Source organism: Myodes glareolus, chromosome 4, assembly GCF_982192425.1.
Source record: "Myodes glareolus chromosome 4, mMyoGla1.1, whole genome shotgun sequence".
Lineage (NCBI taxonomy): Eukaryota > Metazoa > Chordata > Mammalia > Rodentia > Cricetidae > Myodes > Myodes glareolus.
In genome coordinates this window covers 98,834,172-98,853,465 of record NC_142029.1, presented here as the reverse complement: position 1 = coordinate 98,853,465, position 19,294 = coordinate 98,834,172, and the positions used below count along the sequence as shown (strand labels likewise).

Below are 19,294 nucleotides of genomic sequence, written 5' to 3'. Positions count from 1 at the left end.
GTGCTCCAGGTTTCCAGCTGTGTGAGACATCACCCAGGAGGTTTTGGTGATGCAGCGGTCTTTGCGCTTTTTTTTTTTCTATTTCTATAAATAATCCCTCACCCATATTCCTGTAAGTAATTCCAATAAAACTCATGGTTCATCAAGCTGGACTTTTCTAGTATCTGTTCTTTTTTTTTCTTTTAAATGTTTGTTTGTTTGTTTATTATGTATACAATATTCTGTCTGTGTGTATGCCTGAAGACCAGAAGAGGGCACCAGACCTCATTACAGATGGTTGTAAGCCACCATGTGGTTGCTGGGAGTTGAACTCAGGACCTTTGGAAGAGCAGGCAATACTCTTAACCGCTGAGCCATCTCTCCAGCCCTGGTATCTGTTCTTTAGTCTGTTAAGTATACCCTTTCTTGAGTGTGTAGGCTTATGCATTGCATTTCCTATGAAAGGTTTTTCTTTTTTTTTTTTAATCATATAACATCACATTCCCATGCAGTCCCAAATTACCTCGATAACTTTATAGACTGGAATACTTTTTACTGTGAAGAAGAAGTTTTTGGGCAGTCTTTGCCTCCTGGGTAGTACTGGACAGACGTTAGTTATAAACCTTCAAGGTGCAGAGTCATCCTGTCTCTGCACTCAAAGTGAAGTCAATGCTGTTTGTGAAGTTGAGTGTCTTACGGCAGGGCACAGCCTGAAACAGATTAGTGCTTTACACATTATAGAGTGACTTTGAGAGGGACAGCCTGACCCCAACAGGCTCTTCCTGCCACTTAACAGACATTACTCTGTGCATGTGCTAGGTAGGAACTCAGGAGTCCAGAGAGAAGTTTCCTGCCTCAAGGAACTTGTGTGCAGTAGCCAAGAGAGGAAGACAGATGGTGAGTAAGGCTGTGGAGACCTTCAGCATGACCCAGTGTTGACGTCTATAGCTTGGGCACACTACACAGAGAAATTCTGTATAAAAGAAAAGAAGGAAGTTAAATCCACAGAGCTGGAAATAGAGAAATAAATTCCCAAGTGAGAGAAACCTGAAAGGAATTTGAATCCAAAATAATGTTTGAAAGTTAGAGAGGCGATGATGGGAAGACCTAGGGGGTGGGGAGGCTGGAAAGGTGAGCAGGGAGTTGGGCAAAGCGATGCAGGACCAGGACCCACTGGGCAAAGAGGCAGCCCAGAGGCCCTGCTTCAAGCAGCAATTATGCCATTGAAAGCTTGCTCCCTTGGAGCAGGGTGGTCAGGACAAAAAGGAAAAGCATCAAGTTCTACCCCTAAGATCTAGGTAAAAGAAAAGCCATTTCCTACAACAAATCCAAGCCTCTAGGACTGTGTCAAATGCCTGTATGGGGTGTGAACTTGTTGAACCCTCCACAGCCTACACACCCCAGAACTCAGAAGTGAATGGAAACATCTGTTCAAATCTTGAGATGAATGGAATGATCCAAAAGAAACAATACAACTGGGAGCAGAAGGAAGTTGGAGAACGAGAAAGAACTAGGAAAGTGAAAGGGACACATTAGGCAGTTTGCCCGGGGTGAGACACAGGCTGGGGGAAGAGAGGTGGTGAAATAGGAAGTGCAGAATCAGAAACACAGGTAAAGATGGTAAGGAAAAGGCTTGGAATGCCCAGAGTTCATGGAAGACGTGAATCGTTGACCTAAAAAAAACGCTTTCCCTAATAGGATGCTTGAGGTGTGATAGTTAGTTAGGGGCCATCCTGCCTACATTCAGAGCCACCAAATAACTTGGTAAATGTGGTTATGTCTGTAAGTGTCCCAGAGAGGATTACTGTGTGAATCTTAGTGGAGTAGGTTGGAGAGATCTGCTACTGGAGGTTTTAGGGTCAAAGCCTCCCTCGTTTCTGGCAATCTCAACAATCTAGGATTGACCATCCATCCTCTGCATACTAATGAAAGAAAAAAATAATGCTATGCAGGTGCAGAGAAACTTTTTTTTTTTTATGACAGGGTTTCTCTGTGTAGCTTTGGAGTCTGTCCTGGAACTTACTTTGTAGACCAGGCTGGCCTTGAACCCACAGGAGTCTGCCCACCTCTGCCTTCTGAGTACTAGGATTAAAGGCGTGAGCCACCACTACTCTGCAAGTCATTTTTTGCTTGTTTGGTTTTTTGTTGTTGTTGTTGTTGTTTGTTATGTTGAGACAGGGTTTCTCTGTGTAACAGTCCTGGGTGTCCTGGAACTCGTTTTGTAGACCAGGCTGGCCTCAAATTCACTGAGATTCTCCTGTCTCTGCCTCCCAAGGGCTGGGATTAAAGGCTCACCTTCACGACCCAGCTCTTTGCAGAGAAATCTTCTTATTTATTTTTTATTTTTTTAATTTTTTAAAATTAATTTATTTATTATGTATACACATGCCAGAAGAGGGCACCAGATCTTATCATAGATGGTTGTGAGCCACCATGGGGTTGCTGGAAATTGAACTCAGGATCTCTGAAAGAGCAGTCAGTGCTCTTATCCTCTGAGCCATCTCTCCAGCCCTGCAGAGAAATCTTTAGCAAGGCCACTTTGGGAAGAGAAAATAAGGGGATCTAGTAACCCTGTAAGTCTGTCTTTAGGGTTCTTATGTGAGGTTTAGGTTTAAACAGAGGACATGAAATACGTGTAAGTAAATAGTCCAGGACAAGCTGCCCTGCTCATCCTGGAACTGCCGTTGTATGGCTCTGATCTGTGCTGTAATTTGTGGAACTCTGTGAAATCTCTTCCTCAAGTTCCTCTATGGCTGATGCCAGGACTTCTTTCTCTTCCCCCAGCATGAGACTTCTGGGAAATTTTTCTCTGGCACCTTTTGTTTCAATAGTCTGATAAACAAAGGAAGGAGGTCAAGGCTTTCTGTGTGGAATATCTTCTCTCCCTCCAGGATGGTTATAGACCTGCCTTAGGGTGAGTCAGTCCTTTCCCATTGACCATGTCAAAGAGAACAGACATAGAAGTGAATTGGTCTCTTCTTCAAGAGCTAGGATCAACCTTTGGTCTGCTCTCTTGAACATTAGCATTCCAGGCTTATTGGTCCTTGGATTCCAGGACTTAAACTGAAGCTTCCCACCCCCAATATCTAGGTTCTCAGGTCCTTGGCCTCAGGCGTACAGTCAAACCACCAGCTTTCCATGCCTTTGAAGCCTTTGGACTGGGACTGAGCCACGATCCCAGCAGCCCAGTCTCCAGTTTAGCAGGCAGCCTGTTGTAAGACTTCTCAATCCCTGTCATCATGTGAACCAATTCCCCTAGCAACTGACTTTTATGTATCTATTCCATTAGTCTTCCTGGAGGATCGTGACGAACACATTGTACCTCTCTCATTTAGTTTATCAGACCTAGCCACGTGGGTCATTCCTAAACACGGCACAGCAAAATCCTAGAGAGAAAAAAAAAACTAAGAGAAAAAGATCAGTTACACCAACAAGCCTCGGGATTCTGTGATCAACCAGTTTTGATTAAAGAATGTGATAGTTAATCTTCATTGTGAACTTAACTGGCTTTAGAATCACCGTGGAAATTTACCTCTAGGTACATCTGTGAGGGTTTTGAGAGCAAGTTAACTGAGGGAAGGTTTGCTGAGAAGTTTCCAGCACTGTTCCATGGGCTAGAGTCCCGGACCAAAGACCCAGAGAAAGCAAGCTGGCACTTGCACTTGACCCTTGACTACAGATGCAGCGTGACCAGCTGCCTCATGCTTCTGCCGCCAGGCCCTCCTGACCAGGACGATCAAGCAGAAACAAATCCTTCCTCCTTCAGTTGCTTATGTCAGGAGTTTTGTCCCTGCAATAAGAAAAGTAAATAATACAAAGAGTAAAGTCAAACTGGTGGATGGTGGCACACACCTGTAGTCGCAACCACAAGTCCGGAGCAGTGCTACAGACACACTAAGTTCCAGCCTAGGCTAATCGCTGAACTCTGTCTCAAAAAAGTAAAATCACAGCTATAAAGTGGTGGCACATGCCTTTAGTCCCAGCCCCCAAGAGACAGAGGCAGTCAGGTCTCTGAGTTCAAGGCCAACCTAGTCTACAAAGTGAGTTCAGAAGACATCCAGAGCTACATAGAGAAACCCCATCTCAAGAAATAACAACAACAAAAAGTTAGATCTCCCAGTTCAAACATTTAAAGGTAGATAAATCCTTAGATAAAAATGGAGTCTACAATGTTTATGGTAGGAGGGTAGGTGAAAGGGTATTTTTCACTGTGCTTGGAATGTTAGTCTGTCCGCTGTCATTGATCATGTAGGACATGAGAAATAAGCAAGGGCTTTATTGTAGGACAGAGTATAGATCACAGCTAATCCTGCAAAGAAGCACAAAGACCAAGGCTTAATCCCTAGACCCCAGGTAAAAATCCAAGAGTGGTGATGTGTGCTTGTAGTCTCAATCATGGGAAGGTGGGGGATAGACGGACCTCTTAGCCAGTCTAAGGAGCCAGTGACAGACCTTAAACAAACTAGCTACAACTAACAACCAAAACCAAAAAACAGTGATAGTGCACATCTTTAACCACAACACTCAGGAGGAGAGACAGGCAGATTTCTGTGAGTTCAAGCTTAGTGGTCTGTGAAGTGAGTTCCAGGACAGCCAAGGCTACACAGAGAAACCCTGTTTCAGAAAACCCCAAACCAAAACAACCCCAAACTCATAAAGTTAAAACAACAACAAAAACTAAAAAAATGGTCTCTTCTGGAGAAATAGCACCTCAGGTTAACTGTAGGTTTCTACTACACATGCACATGAAAGAACATACATGCATGAGCACACACACATACATGCACACGTGTGCGAGCATGCACACACACACGCACGCACACACACACACACACACACACACACTCACACGAAAGCTAACCCTACCTAATATTCCTCTGGTCTACTCTGGGTAGAATGAAATCATTCCGTGTTCCACAGTCCTTTTGGAGCCATCTCCTTATGCTCTGTAGTCTTTATGTGTCTAGCACACACTCTCTTTCTGCTGTACTGTGAATTCCTAAGAGAAGGCTCAAAAGCACAGTTAAGTAGATGGCCTTTCGGAAGACTGTTTTCTATCTATTGCAAGACACTCTGTGTCAGTCAGTTCTTTGCCACTATAACACAACACCTGAGGCAATTAGCTTCTACAGAGGAAGACTTATTTTGGTTCACAGTTATGAAACTTCTACTTCAAGATCCAGTGGCCTTACTGCTTTGGGCCTTTGGAGAGGGCAGAGCATGAATGAAAGGAAGACGTGGTGGAGCAGGCTTTCATATCATGGCCAAGAAGAGAAGGCTGGGGTTGCTCAGTCTCTTCTGTGGGATATCCCCCATGACCTGCCCTCCTAAAAGTTTCAGTGCATCCCAATAGTACCATCCTGCAGACCAGTCCTTCAGCAAGTAAGGTTTTGGGGACACGCTACATCCAATGTAGTTGGGGTAGGTCCCTCCATTCCAATGGCTGAACCCATAGCTTTTGGGGCCACTTATCCACCTTGCTTAGGGAACCCAGAGTGCCTGGCAGCTCACTTCTTTCCAATCAGGCTGAATTCGAGAAGCCGTGTTCAATCCGAAGCTCTCCCAAAGATGGGCTGATGTAGGAACTGTGGACCTCACCGTTGGCGAATTTATTCCTTTCCCAACCCATTACACCAACCTTCACAACCCTCTGCAGTTTCTCCAAGGAAACACTTTGTCCTTCACGGCAAGATGAAGATCTGCAAGGGTCAGTCGGTGCTCTCTTCCCTTGATTTCCATTTTTCTTCTTCCTAACTGATAGCATGAATTCTCCGAATACAAGGCCAGGGGCAGACGCTTAAACTCTACTATCAGGTTCTTAGCCACTTTTTGAGTCCTCTTTGATTTGTTTCCCCAGTGTTTTGTGTTTGCTTGTTTGTTTGCTTTTTGTTGTTGCTGTTGTTGTTTTTCCACTCATTTTTTTATTTTTTATTTTATTTTATTTTATTTTGAAACAGGGTTTCTCTGTGTAGTCCTGGTTGTCCTCATTCTGTAGACCAGGCTGGCCTCGAACTCAGAGATCCACCTGCCTCTGTTCCCCTCCCCCTCCTCGCCGCCCAACTTCCCCCCAGTGCTGGGATTAAAGGCATGTTCTACCACCACCCAGCACGTTTTCCCCAGTTTTTTAATGGGAAAGACAACATCGATTTCTTCACAGCTCCTTGGTTTTCTGTGACTACCTAAATGAAACAACGGACACAAATGTATTTTGCAAAAAAGGAAGTGCCTACACTTGAGGAGGATTAGGGGTCCCTTAAGGATTAGAGAAAGCTCTTCAGCCATTTCTCCCTCCTGCTAGGGGAGCCCTTCCTGCAGCAGGTGTGGATGGATGGCCAGAGCCTGTTGTACCAATGCCAGGCTTTGAGAAGCCTCCAGGCTGGAGAAGCGACTGCCTGATTCCTCTGCAGTCTGGGAAGTATTAATAACGGAGGTAGGGAGGATTAGCCATATGCCACTTAATTCCTGTTAATCAGGATTGACGGGGAGCTTGTGCTTGTAAGTAACAGATGAGCTGGGTGGCTTCCCCACAGGCCTGGCTGGGCTCACAGACGGCCTGTTCAGCCCAGTGCTCGTCAGGGCTGGCTCAGCTCCCATGGCTGCCTGTGCTTCTGTCTGCCCTTGCCACTCTCCTCCTTTCTCCCCGCTCAGATGGTCTTCCCTTTCCTGCCTTTGTTACTTCCATTCCTACAGGTTTCTCCTTGGGGTTCCTCTGACTAAGTCTTTTCCACCTTACTCTGGTATTGACCTCTTTGGTAACCTTGTGTATTCACTTTCCTGGATTTTTTTCTCCTTCCACCCTGTTCTTAACTTGGTTGGTTTGTTATGAGACAGGGTTTCCCAATGTAGTCTAACCTGACCTAGAATTCATTATGTAACCTAAGCTGGCCTCGAATTTACAGCAATCCGCTTGCCTCAGTTCCTCCCCTCCCCAACTCCCATCCCCAGCTGGAATTACAGGTATGATCCTATGGCTGCCCTGTATTGAATGTTTTTGAACATTTTTTTCATTCATTCAATCCCTCAAACACAAAGACTTGAACATACTCTTCTTTCTTTCAGGAGCAAAACAATGCCCCCCCCCCAGTTGCACCGTGAAGGCTAAGCTCGGAGGTCTGAGGCAGTCCCTCCCAAGCCCTACTGAGACCAGCTTCTCCAGGTATCTTCCTCACATCCCCTGACCTCACATAGAATGCCAAATCAAAGCCTCCCTCTTAGAAAAGCGTTTGGCTCCCTAGTTCCATAGGACAGGTTACAGTTTGATGCTTCAGAATTTCTTCTCTGTTTCTCTGCCCTTCACATTCAATGCTGAGCTCAGAATCAGCATGCATAAGGGGAAAGCAGTGTCCTGCGCCAAGGTCAAATGGTGCTCTGCCCTCAAGCTGCAAGGGATTGTGACTCTCATTTCTGCAGCATTCTGAGAATTGCCTGGTCTGTGTATGCGTGTGCATGTGTGTGCATGCATATGTGTGTGTATATGTGTGTACACATGCATGTACAGGCAGGCGATTTCTGCCTGAGACAAATGTGCACATGATTCTGCAGGATCTGTTTGTGAGGAGACTGGAGAGCGTACAAGCGGCTTTTCGTGAAATGCGTGCTCCAGAGAGGAGGGGTATGTGTGCATCTGTGCACGGACATGTTTCTGACCAGTAATTTGGAGAAAGAAAAGGATGTGCATAGGACACAGGAACTGTAGTGAGAGGAATCTTTTATACGTGTGGTCCTTGTGTAGGGTGGATTTCTGGAAAGAAACCAGAAGGGAAGCTCTTGTACTTCCTAGAAGCCTTCAAGCTCCATGCCAGGAAAACCCTTAAAATAGCCGGTTCTGACCGGTTACAGTGAGTCACACCTGTAATCTCAGCAACTGGGAGACTGAGGCAGGAGTGCGGTACATTTGAGGCCATCTTGGGATACACAATAAGTTCCAGACGGTAAGTGTGTGTGTGCGTGTGTGCATGCGTGCATGTGTGTGTGTGTGTGTGTGTGTGTGTGTGCATATGTGTGTAAGTACACAACTACTGTTCAGAGGGTAGCTTCTCTCAGGAACCAGCTTATCTTCCAAGAAGCTCTTTAAATGACAAAGATAAAACATCTTTGGCCTTGCTTACCAATTTCTCCAATCTTAAGGTCACATGCGCAGCAATCCTGTGGCTGGCAGCACTTTTCAGCTCTTAGCTTGTAGGAGCTGCTCCCTCTCCCTGGTTTTTGGGGCAAAATCCAACTGAAGTGGCCCTGGGTGCCCCTCGTCCCTCTCCTGGTCCCAGACAGTGCAGAAGAGAAAGGGAGCAAAGCAAAGAGAACAATCTGGTTCTGCAAGTCTTTCCCTGTATTCCAGAACCCACCTTGGAGCCAGGACCCTAGTCTCCCTAGCCGCCAGTTATGTGGTCCAAACACTGTTGCAGCGGGTGGGAATGGGGATCCCCTTTCTGTTCTGGCCTTCAGTTACTCCAGCCTCACTGCTCCACCTTGTGGTCAATTCTAACTATTACAATTCATTTCTTTCCCCCTCTCTAGTCCCCTTGTCAACCAGCCCTGTTTAGGGCCAAATGTTCCCTAAAAACGCTTTGTCATTTGGTGTTCTATATAAGGTGTCCTAGCATTATGAGAGCTTGAATTTGTAAGCAGAGATCCCACATGGAAACGAGCCCAGAGCTGAGCATGGATGAGGAACAACAATACTAAAGGCTGTAGGATAATATGTTTCTATGAAGAAGAAAGCCATATCCCAGACATTTCAAACAGGAACAAGGAAGACCATAGTAAAACCCTAAGTTAGTCGTTTTGTGTGAGTTTTCTACCCTCTAAGGGGATTTTTGTGGCAAAGAATGGAGCAGTCTTGATTGCTTGCCTGGAAATCGGCTTGCTTTGCATCTAGGGACCCTGAGGGGTTGTGGCAGTCTCCCTCCCCCCACTCTACCTCCACCCCAAAGGGCATCCCAAGAGGAGGAACTTGTGTTGCTTGTCCAAGGACTGCTGAAGCTGAATTCAAAAGACCTGGTCTAGCTCTGCTGACTCTGTGACTTTGAGACATCTTGCTTTCATCTTGAAGCCGCCCAGGCCTGGGAGGGATAGAGACAGAAGCAGGAGGATTGTGAACACATGACTAGTCTGGACTACATAGGAAGACTCCCCAAAATAAGCTGTCTGTAGGCCTGGACCTCCATTCAACCAATATCCGCTATCACTTTTCTCAGGTTAGTCCAGCAAGTGTATGGGGTTGGTTAGTTCTGACTTAGCTAGAAGGACGCTTTCCCCACTTGACCTGTGGCTTGAAGTTCTCTCTCTGTCTTCAAGGTGAACTCAAACTCTCCTCCCTCCACAAAGCCTTTTTTGCTTTCCCTGCCTAGCAATGTCCTCCTTGCCTTCTCTTTAAAGCTCTCCCTGGGGCGGCAATCCTTCTTCTCTTGGGGGTGCTCTCAGTGCCCAATAGCATGCCCACGATGCTCCTCTCAGGTGTAAGTCTGTGGGGCCTATGTCTGTGCACCAAAGACCAGCCTGCCATAATAATTGCTGAGCAGGCGACTTACCGATGGAAAAGCAATGCCCCACCCCGTTTTCATAGTTCAACCTAAACATGATTTTCCCAGTGAGATCCCATGAATGCCTTCTACCACCCCTAGCTGGGGGCATGCTCTGTCAGTGCCTCTAGGACTTACGCTCTTCCTACAACGATACTGATCATTCTTCTTGCTGTTGGCTCTTTACTCACTTCTCTCCAAAATGATGGCTCATTGAGGAAGCAGACTGTCTTAGAACTCTACCTTGGGCTGAAGATAGAAGGTTTGGTAGCTATTCATGGACCAACAGATATGTAAACAAATAAATGGGTAGATGCATGGAACTAGGAAAGGAGAGAATAGCTAAAGGTAAAAGTCTTTTTAGTTCTACAAAGATTTTTTTGTTTGTGTGATTACAGAACTCCATTTGTTTGTTTTGTCTTGTTTGTTTGAGCCAGGGTCTCTCTCTTAACCACGTCTGTCTGACCTGGAACTCATTATGCGGCCCAAGTCGATGTCCCATTCTTAGAGATTCTCCTGCCTCAGCCTCCCAAATGTTAGGATGACGTTATGAGTCACTGCTCCGACTTTATGCATTTTTGCAGCTATTTGGAAAAACAAGGTTGGTAGGGTCAAGCGGTGACTTTTTCTTCAGCTGACGTCATGGATATGCATTGCTTCTGTGGGAGGTTTGCTCCTTGCCTGTTCTCTGGGCTAAGCCTGGCCCAGAATTTGGCAAGATCTTTGGGGCGTTTGTTTTTGTCACCCAAACCTGGTAGGAGGGTGGGTGGGAGGGAGGGGAACTGTTTTGGGAAAGAGTGTTGGGGAGTGTTTATGTGTGTGATGATGAGTCAGGGCCATGGGGAGCTGGGAGCCTTCCTCCCTGCCTCTCTGTGGGGGTAGTTCTCACTGACGGGCAGAGGGTGGAGGATCACCAACTGTCTTTGGAAAGTTGGGGAAGTTTTCTTAGTCACAACTTATACCAAGTCAGCTGGAGCTTTATGTAACCAGGACTTTGCTCTACAGACGAATAGGGAATTGATGGCATCAGAATGGCTTCCAGACATTGTGTAACCTTCTTGTCCTCTTCTAACAGCCAATGTGGGGAGTCTTGCCTTGTCCTTTGAATATAGTGCTTGGGGGTGGGTGGGACTAAAGACCACAATTGTTTTATTATGACTAGAAAGCAGTTTACATTATCTTAGTGAGTCCTACTGGAATGGCCCCCAAATCAATATCAAATGGGGTGCGCGGGGGTGGGGGGAGATGAAGGCCAAGCTAGTTCCCCAGGTCAATTGGATTTGCATAGAGCCAATGTGCATGTGATCATCTCCCTGCTACAGCTCCCTGCAGTACTCTTGGCAAATGCAGGCCATCCCTACTCTCTGGTCAGAAGAGGCATCACTGGGTTTCCCATCTCTGATACTGCGTCACTTTTCCTATCACAATCTGAGTCTTCAGCAAAAGCTCCAGGTAGGGCCTGATACTTGTGTGCATGTGTGGGTAAAAACAGGCAAAGATGCTCATCCAGGGAAAGAACCATGGCAAAGGAGCGGTACCCTACCTATCAAGATGGAAGCTGATGACTTATTGAGGCTGAAGAGACCTGCACCCGAGTTGGCTGGAAGAAACAACAAAGACCAGAAGTCAGTGGAGCTCCTATAGTACCAGGACCTCCTATAGAACCTCTGCAAATTTGTCTTCATTTCTAGCAAGTTGGAACAAAGGGCTTCTCTCAAGCTTCAAGTTCACTGAATTGGGGCCATATGTAGGGGGAGATAAAATATAGCATTGATTTTATTGGAGGTGGGCATTAACATGTACAGTCATTGACTTGGTGAGCCCAGCTATTTCCTGGAACAAGAAGAAATGGATACATTTGAGAATCTAAGCTGGAAAATGCAGATGGACTTCCTGGCAGGGAGGCTGACCACCTAAGACCAGCAGCCTAGGAAGAAGAAAATGCTCCTGGACAGAGCTAGAGTTAGGTCTTGTGTCAATGACTATATACTAAACAGGAGTAGGCGCTTAGCAGTGGCTAGAACAAAGGAGGAGCTCCAGGTTTGTGAACCTTCCAGTCTTTCCCCTTTCTCAGTGCCAGGGAGGTCCATAGGATCAGATATAGAAGGCATATGTGAGGACCCCCCTCAGATGGCCCTGAGATTGAACAGGGCCATCCAAGAACGAGGTTAGCTAAGAAAAACAGTGATGGAGGATGTGGGTGAGGTTGGGCATTACCAGGGAGGTTTTATTTTCATCTGCAGGATTCTGAGCCATGCTGGCACAGCTCGCAAACTGCTGGGAAATGGGGACAAGGGTGGTGGGGGCGTGAACAAAGCAAGAAAAGACACAACGTCTTCCACAGCTTATGGTGCTGCTGCGTGACATACAACAGGACCTTTCTGAGTCAAGGGAGAGAAAGGACAGAAGTTCCCCAGCACACCACCAGGTGCCAGGCAGGGACAGCACTGAGCTGGCCACAGGCTGCAGCCTCCGGTAAAGATTTGTCCGCAGTGAGGTCTTTATTCCGGCCCCTGATTGCTTCTGGGCTTGTGTGAAGACCATGGTAGGCTCTGTTCCTCCCTAACCTCACAGGTTAAGCTCTAAGCCTCCGGAGATTTATGCCTCCCATTGCCCCCCTTATTTACAGTGCTGAGACATTTCCTACTGCTTCTTTCTTCAGGGTTTTGGAAAAAGCCTCACTCATGAGTCATCATGAGGCCAAAGCCCTCAGCCCTCACCTGTGATCTGTGTCCACCATGACCTAGTCTTGTCTTGGATCTGTTCATGTCATTGCTTGCTTAAGGCAGAGGTTTCCTTTCTCAATCTCTAGCTGTCCCCTGCCCCCAACACCCAGACTTCAGACCCCACAGGTTGGGGCCATGATGTCTCAGCTGCACTGCATTAACTCCCACTGCCAGTGTCTAGGAGTTGAAGACACAGAACAGGGAAATTGTGCCTGCAACTGCCAGAACCACATTGGGGGACTGAACACTGGCCTCCACTGCCTACTAGTCCTCTGTCCCTGGTCAAAAGATAAAGAAGCTCCTGGGATGGTCTAGGTGCATCCTTGAAGGACTGTTTCCACTTCCTCAGGGAAGAAGGGTGGTAAAGGACTTCACTTTGGGAGGAGTCACGAGTCTTGAAGACATTACCTGGAACATCATCTTTGTTTTGTGGCGTACCACATGGCGAGCTCTCTATAAATGTTGAGCTCTTGCTTTCATCCATACCCAGCCTTTATGGCTAATATTAACCACGCCAAGCCCAGACAGTGCACCCAGCTGTGCTGGCCTTCTCTGTTCTGTACCGAGAGCAGCCCTTCCTCGGCTCAGCTCCATTTTTATGCACATAAATGTCCTCCTACCTCCTGCACAGCCTCTCACACTCCCCCATCTCAGGGCCTCACTGAAGCGCTGCCTCTTCTCTTGATAATTCCAACCCACACAGATCCCTGCCTCATTGTACTTCCAGCCAGTGCCTGGAGATTTAAGTTAGGTGGTAGAATTGCAGACTTCCAGAAGTGGAAGAGTCCTCAGAAGGAACCCCAGACAGTTCTTAATCAATAATGGTTAAAGAAATAGCAAAGCGATATTGTCAGGACCTCCCAATGGCATGCGCATAGGCATCACCGGCCATCACAGCTCTCCCGATAAGGCTGCATGCTGCCTCAGAATCCTTCTCAACATAGTGTTCTTGCTCTAATCAGACAATACCAATCAATCCAGAGTGGCACTGCTATCTACCATCCGGACCATAAAGAAGTTATCTATGATTGAGTTGGCGGTAGGCTTTTGGAGGTATAGGGACTTGCATTGGGCCCAAGGCACTGGGATAGCAATTTAATTTCCATCCAGTGAGCCTATACTATCCCTGGAGCCTCTTTGTCTTTTGTCTTTAATTGTCTTTTGATTGGTCTCCCCTTGTTAGCCATGCTTTCCCAATTAAAGTTGTAGTATTTGTGAAGGTAGGAACGCGCATCTCATATCGCGCTGGTATCTTCTCAGCACTAAGCCCACGGCAGGGTAATTACTTGTTCCCTTGTTGATTCACTGGCTACTCACGGTTTCCTCCAGTTTTTCTAACCCATCTTTCAAACTTAGCTCACAAGGCCATTGACACTGGAAAGGGTTCAGACTCTGCTGATCAAATCTACCCTGGGCTCCCTGAGTTCGTTCTCTCTACCCACATACGATGGTTCCTTGAAAGACGTGGCATATCCTGGTTATCAGGAGCCCAGAGAAGCCAGCTTGACCTGTGGACTGTCTGTCTAGGGGTCTTTGGGAGGTCATCCTTCCTGCAAAGCCTCATTGTTAGCATCAATTCAGTTGTGACTTGTATGGGAAAAGTCACGAGGAGTGATTGGGTGCTCACCTCTTCTGGGAAGCTGTAGGCATGATGGGAGGCTTCTTGAAAGGGTTTTCTTGCTACAGCTTAGAGTTTTAAAAATTATTTCCTGTCTTAAAATACCATTATCTCATTTGTCTTAATACTATCACACTCTTACACGCAGTTTCTTAACCTCTTGAGCCACTTACGCTTATACTAGGATGGTAATCTCTAGCTGCAGGGTGTCCTGTGATGTGCAGCATGCCCTTAGCAGCATCCTTGGCATCCACCTTCACATGCTGGGTGTGGGCCACTTCCCACCTCTGCCAGTTTTTGTTAGTTCATTTGATTGGTTGGTTCCTGAGACATGTAGTATAAGACAGTCTTGAACTTCTGATCCTCAACTTCCTGGGTGTGGAGATTACCAGTGTGCACACCACACTCAGCTATGCCTTCTTCTAGGTAGGAGGACCAAAAAATGTTTCTCAGATATTATCAGATGTTCTCTGGAGCGTTTAATCAGTTGAGAATCACTGGCATAAGCCATGCCATTGGCTAACAATAGTCACTGACAGTACACACTCACTTCACTTTTGCTCCCGGCTTTTCACCGAGTCTCTTGTTTAATCCCAGAACATCTCTGCGACACAGGCCCTATTAGTATCCATTTCACAGATACTTAGAAAATGCCCATTTAGAAGGAAACCAGATCTAGGAAGAGCAGATCCTGTCTTTTGATGGGCAGGGAGGTAAAAAGAGGGATAGACAAGGGTCACAAAGTCAGACTAGTCAATAAAGGACTGGAGCCCAGATGTGTTCACTCGTAATCTCTAACTCATCCCCCTGACTTCTGTCTATACCTCCCAACACCACACCTGTAGACAGCTCTGGTCCTTCACTGGACAAGTTCTCCCTGGATCTGGTAAATCTATCCATCTCTGCCTTGTTAGCGATGAAGGCCCCTAGCCCCTATTAAAAGAGATAATTCTTCTTCTTGAGCGCGTGCACACACAGCCCAGACACACACAATGTCATGGCTGCTCAAGCAGGGGTCTTTCCCTGACAGACTACTTAGGGGCAGGGAATCTGGAACCTGTTTTGCCTTCCTTTGCAACAACTACTCTATGTACCACACACAAACAAGTCTCCCAATGGATTATTATTATTATTATTGTCGTTGTTGTTGTTGCTGTGTGTTGTGCATGCGTATACACGTGTTTGAGTGTATGTGGGTGTATCTACACATTAACATATGTGTGGAGGTTAGACGTTAATATGGAGTATTTTCCTTAATCAGTCTCCATGTTATTTACAGAGTTAGGCTCCTTGCTGAACCCAGGCATTGTAATGGGGATAGTCAAGCTGGCCCGCTCAGCCCAAGGATCCCCTGTCTCTGTCTCTAGAGAGCTAGGAATACAGGTGGGCTGCTACACCCACTCAGACCTTAATGGGTTATAAAGACCCGAACTCTGGTCCTCATACTCGGGTGGCAAATGGTTTATAGACTGAGCCATCTTTCCTGTCCGAGTTTTGAGTGGAATGAAATGATTGGGTGGATGGATGGAGGCTTCTTCAAGTAGCGAATGCCTAGCACCCAGCAGACAGCAGGAGTCTCTGCAGATAACGAGCCATCAAAGCCCTTCCTCTGCAGAAGTACAGGGCCTCAGCAGAGGACACAGGGTAAGGAGCAGTGCATACCTACTGGTCCGTCCCTGGGCTGGGACTTTCAAGATCTGCATAAACTGTTTGGTACCTGTAAGTCCCTCCGGACCCGATTTCTCATTCAGTCTTCTAAGAAAGTGTGTGTGCGGGTTTATGTCCTTGTGACCCAATGTGCGCCACGCAGGCCTCCAGAGAGAAGTGGTGTGAGCTCTCCGCAGCCGTGGGGTACTGAAAGCGGTGGCCATACGCTGGATACGCTTCTGGGCTGTGGCACCAGGATGCATGTATTGTCACATCAACACAGGGTCGTGGCCAAAGCATGAAGAAGAATGCATCCGCAGCCTGCTCCCAGATTGTCACATTATCCATCAGAGCTGGCTTTTCCTGCCCCTTCTTCCAGGCTTAGGGAAACGACACGGATGAGCAGAGTGACGTCTGCCTGTCCACACAGCTAGATGACTTCTGCTTTGGTAGAAGTGAGGTAAGCAACAGAAGTTCAGTATAGCTACTGGCATTTCTTATTTTAAAAAAAAGTTAATTTATTTAATTTTTAAAAAAACAATCTTTTCTCATTTTACATACCAATCTCAGTTCCCACTCCCCTTCCCTCTCCCACTCCCTCCACCTTACCCCCCACACTCACCTTCCCATCTACCCCTCAGAGTGGGTAAGGTTTCCCATGGGGAACCAACAAATTCTAGCACATCGCTTTGAGGCAGGACCAAGGCCCTCCCCCTATATCTAGGCTGAGCAAGGTATCCCTCCAAAGAGAACAGGCTCCAAAGAGTCAGTTCAAGTAGTAGCGATAAATCTTGGTCCCATTGCCACTGGCCCCACAAACTGCCCCAGCCATAAATCTGTCACCCACATTCAGAGGGCCTAGTTTGGTCCTCTGCTCGCTCCCCCCTCTGTCAGTCCATAGTCAGTGAGTTCCCATTAGCTCAGGTAGCCGCTGGCATTTCTTATGCTTCTGTCTACCACCAAAGAAAAGCTTACCTGGAACAAGGAAGAAGCTGGTGGGCAGACTGGAGTGTAGACATGAGAGCAGCACCCGTGCCTAACATGGGAGCCTGGGATTGTATTTTTGGCTGTGTTCACTAGCACTGGGGTTGGTATGAGATGGGTATGGGACATGGTCATGGTTGCGAGTAGGGCATACACCCATGAACACACAGGAGTGGTGAGCTACATGGTGCAAGGGAATATATTAACCCATGGCAGAAATCTTAGCTAATTCTTTATGTTCTCAGAGTCATTCTAACCTCATTATCTTTCTTGTGTGCTTGGTATGACAGACACATACAGAATGAGATCATGATCATGCGTCTCATGTCTGTATCATTATGTTCTCGCTATTGAGTTTCCATGTCTGGACCCAGAGTTTTAATTAGCATGCTTATACAACACCCATGACCCCAAAATACCTTTTACATTTAGGGAAAACGAGAGGGTAAAGGACCAAGAGATAAGAGGTAAAAATAGCTAAATGTGAGTTCTTCAGATCAGAAAACTCTCTGAGTTTCCATGACTCACCAGTTTTCCAGACTGAATACATGCACACATGCAAACATACAGACGTGCAAACACAAACACCATCTCGCTGCCAAGCCACGCTTGCATTGCCTGCCACTCAGGTACCCTCAGTCTTCCACAATCACTCACACTATGTCCTTCCAAGGGAAAACTATTCTCTAAAAGGCGAGCCCGTGGCTCTCTTCAGAATACTGGTTTTGAGCTCCAAAGGTCAGCTTCCTGCAAGCACAGGTTTATTTCCCCTCCCCCAGCCTCTTTTGATTTCCCATACTTCCTTCCCCCCTCTTCCCTCGCAATGGACTTCAGCAGGAAGCTGTCCCACTAAGGCCATGCTGTCTTCTTCAGGAGGCTAGGATGCCTAGAGAAGTCAGCTAGCTCTCCATACCGCATCTCCGGAGCTGGCTCCTGTGCTCAAGGAGAGGAGACAGCTCTGGACGCCATGCAAGATTTATGACTGTGTTTTGTTAATTGCATTAGAGGGCTCTGTGGGAGAATGGCATGTGCTTTGGCCTTAAATAAAGCAGGCCCAGCAGAGGCCTCCGTAAGAGAAGGCAAGATTACATACAGCACTGCGTATAAGACTCCTGCAAGCCCCTGTAATCCCGGGCACTGTGCCCCCCTTACCCCCACTGCTTGCTGACGCAGGGCTCTCTGCTTCCACTTCTGTGTGCTTTGTTTCCATTTCAGCTCCGCAGGACTGGCCTTTCCCTCTGACACTCTACTACTTGACATTAGTTGAGAGAAAGGACAGGGTGGTAGATCTCTTTGAGAATGACATTTCGCCCTTGTTCTCTTTTTGACTCCTCTTTCCCTTCTCTCTCCCCCACCCCCTCTTTGTTTCCCTACCTCCTTCATCCTGTTCTTATGAAATCCAAATCTGCTTTGAACAACTTTAGGCTCCAAAGGCTTAGCAGGACTTGCTGTCTTGTTCCTCTATCTCATGGTTTCTTTTCTCTCTTTCTCTTGTTCTCTCTCCCTCTTTAATGTACGCTGGTGTTTTGCCTCAGGTGTTGGGTACCCTGGAATTGGCATTACAGACAGTCATGAGCTGCCATGTGGGTGCTGGAACTTGAACCTGGGTCCTCTGGATAACCATCTCCAGCCCATCTCATGGTTTTCTGACAACCTGGGGCCTCTACAGCCCTGAAGTTGGCTAGTTGTTATGTGTCCACACCTTGGCATAAGGCAGGGAAGTACAGGCATGTAAAATAAAAAAAGGACACTGGAGAGAATTTTCCTTACCACTGGGAGTAGTTAGGACATGTGTGTGTCCAATATTACAGGCTCTCCCAGTAACTGAACCCTAAGGGGACAAACCATTTCTCTTGCTGCTTCCCCCAGCATAACTCTGGGACTTGGTTTTTCTTCCTCAGCTCCTCTGTGGTCTTCATGGTTATGGTTGGGGGTGTGGCTCTGCTCCAGGCTTAGTGAACTAGAATCCAGGCCCCACTTCTGGCTCTGTGCATAAATGTTTCTGTCTTGGGACTTCCTTCCTTCAACTGTCCGAGGGACTAATGTACCAGTACCTACAACTCTGGGTCCTTGTCACACTTTGAAAGAGCAGCTGGCGTGCCAAGTACACGACAGTGTTGACTATTAAGGCCTGCTCCAGGCTACCTGTCATTGTCCTGTGCCTCTCTTCTCCTCTGAAATGGAGCCATGAGAAATTCCATCTCTTGCCTCATCAAGTTTCTGAAAAGCCCAGGTGAGACGTGGCTCTGAGAAGGTGCCAGATAAAACCAGGTCTTATCTGGTTTTTGCCCGTTGGGGAGGGTACGTGTCTCTGGACCTACCCTTTGTCCCTCCTGCCTGAGTCTTCTTCAGAGCTCTGACCCAGTCAGAGCTACATATGAGGCGAGGAGGTTATTTTTAGCTCCAGACAGAGGCAGCAGCTGTCCACTGCCTTTCTGAGCTCATCTCTCAACTGGAGGTACCAGCTACAGCAGGAGAGGCTGAGGAATGGGAGAAGGCCGGCCAGTCAGGCTTGAGAACCCACACGGCTTCCCCTCTCCTGTCCCAGAAGGGATTCCTTCTTCCTTCCTTCCTTCCTTCCTTCCTTCCTTCCTTCCTTCCTTCCTTCCTTCCTCCCTCCCTCCCTCCCTCCCTCCCTCCCTCCCTCCTTCTTCCTCCCTCCCTCCCTCCCTCTTTCCTTCCTTCCTTCCTTCCTTCCTTCCTTCCTTCCTTCCTTCCTTCCTTCCTTCCTTCCTTCCTTCCCTACTTATTAAGCCTCAGTTGCTTAGCAGCTGAACTATGAGGGTGCAAAGTAGGGTGGGGAGGAAGGGGCAAGTAGAATA

The 19,294-nt window shown here is 47.2% G+C and overlaps 1 long non-coding RNA gene across 1 annotated transcript; it reads right to left on the bottom strand.

Annotated features, from left to right (window-relative positions):
- Window positions 1-14,297: 14,297 nt before the first annotated feature.
- Window positions 14,298-19,074, bottom strand: LOC146894720 (uncharacterized). The gene is made up of 2 exons (XR_015001900.2): window positions 16,464-19,074; window positions 14,298-15,929 (listed from the first exon to the last, which is right to left on the bottom strand). It is a non-coding gene; the product is annotated as an uncharacterized LOC146894720 (long non-coding RNA).
- Window positions 19,075-19,294: the final 220 nt, after the last annotated feature.